The 1,813-nt window shown below is 47.6% G+C and overlaps 1 protein-coding gene and 1 long non-coding RNA gene across 2 annotated transcripts in view; both read left to right on the top strand.

Moving 5' to 3' along the window:
* The window catches only part of GTPBP4 (GTP binding protein 4), a gene marked incomplete at its 3' end in the record, with an annotated part of 35,019 nt that overhangs the window by 9,389 nt on the left and 23,817 nt on the right, over positions 1–1,813 (top strand). The gene's annotated exons all lie outside the window — the stretch shown is intronic.
* Positions 23–1,807, top strand: LOC105826922. The gene is made up of 3 exons (XR_001138341.1): positions 23–95; positions 791–880; positions 1,721–1,807. It is a non-coding gene; the product is annotated as an uncharacterized LOC105826922 (long non-coding RNA).

A 1,813-nucleotide genomic window follows, 5' to 3' on the forward strand; every position in this document is an offset into this window, starting at 1 on the left:
TAATTTCATTATTTTTCTTTCTTGTCCAGCCTCTTATAATTGTAGCAAACAAATGTGATGTGAAGAGAATAGCTGAACTTTCTGAAGATGATCAGGTATGTCGCCCTGGCATTTTGCGTATTTCTTACTTAGTAATTGTGAATGTCATCTCAGACAGCCAAAGTTTAGAAGAAGGAATTTTAGCAATGCTAGTCTAGTATTTAATTTTACAGTTGAGATAATAACCTCAGTGGTTTGGTGACAGGACCTTATAAAAATCTAGTTAGTGTCAAACTAAAACGCAGGTTTCTTGACTGGTACTCTATTTTTTTTTTTTTTGGTGACAGAGTCTTGCTCTGTTGCCCAGCCTGGAGTGCTGTTTTCCTTAGAGATGGCGTCTTGCTCTTGCTCTGGTTGGTCTTGAACTCCTGAGCTCAAGCAATCCTCCCGCCTCGGGCCTGTATTTCTGTGCTCGCGGGGCTCTCTGTTACTCTGATGCACTCTGGTGCTCTCCCTCCGTTAGTTCTTTGTGAAAATGTAGTGGTTTACTCACTGTTCTGACTGTTTTTGAGGAGCTTCTCGTTGGCCATCTTGCTGACTTCGCACTGTTACTCATTTGTATTTTCTTAATCACAGAAGGATATACAGAAAAATAACTTTTTAGGAGATGTCTGTTCTTCAAGAGTTATCAAAACAAGTCAGAGATGTTGAACAATTAGCATTTGCAGCCTTCATTTGCAGAGCAGAACAACTTGCTCCATAGGGAACTGGAAATAATGATGCAGCTGTAATTTCTCCTCTGTGTTTCCAGAAAATATTTATAGGTTTGCAGGCTGAAGGCTTCCCTGTGATAGAGACCAGCACGCTGACTGAGGAAGGTGTCATTAAAGTGAAAACAGAGGTCAGTGCTGCCTTAAATCAGGCCCTAGGCTTTTTGCTGTCTCTCTCTTGTTTTAGGATACTCCGTCACGGGAAGGAGTATTTTCCTTGTAGGTATTTCTGACACGGGGGGCACTCGTGGTAGCTGGACAGGCGTCGTGCACCAGGGATGGACCGAGACTCTCGGGAACGCCGTGCCCACCCCACTCGGGGAGGATGGATTTGAGGGGATGCTTTGCGATTCCCACCCTAGACAATTTTAACCTAAAATGACTGCTGCGTCTTTTTGACCTTTTTATATTTCCAAAGCACCTACAGTAAAAAGTACTTTTATGGAACCTGTTCAGAAGTAGAAGGGAAAAAAGTGGTCTAAAGCAAAAACAGATTAGGGGAGGCAGTCCCCTGTTAGATTTCACATGCCTTCCCAATTACTTTCTACGTCATTGCGTTATTTTTATCTGAAATAAAAGGACGCCTCTGCCTTCGTGGTTTTACTCAGGGATCCATTGCCCGAGCTCTTGTCCTGAGGGGCTGTGTGGCCTCTAGTGCAGGCAGGGGTGTGGAGGGCACCGTGGGTCTGTGCGGAGGGGCCTGCTCTGTGGGCAGGACCCGAAACGGGGCATGGGAGGGCACTGGGGCTGCGTCAGGATTCAGCCTCCCCTGGAGAGAGGCAGAGCCTCTTCTTTGTGAGAGCACAAGCGGGGTCTGCAGCCGCTGTAGTTACCTGCAGAGGGGAGTGAGCAGCAGTTCCCAGCCGGCACCTGTTGGTGAGCAGGGTCTGGTTGTGGGTCCTCCTGGGGGCGCGTGGCCCAGGCTGCCGCAGGACGTCTCCCTGAGCTGTGCCTTGTTTTTACTTTCTCAGGCTTGCGACAGGCTTTTGGCTCATCGAGTGGAAACCAAAATGAAGGGCAACAAGGTGAACGAGGTGCTGAACAGACTGCACTTGGCTGTCCCC

The sequence above is a fragment of the Propithecus coquereli genome, unplaced genomic scaffold, assembly GCF_000956105.1.
Source record: "Propithecus coquereli isolate 6110/MARCELLA unplaced genomic scaffold, Pcoq_1.0 Scaffold94, whole genome shotgun sequence".
Lineage (NCBI taxonomy): Eukaryota > Metazoa > Chordata > Mammalia > Primates > Indriidae > Propithecus > Propithecus coquereli.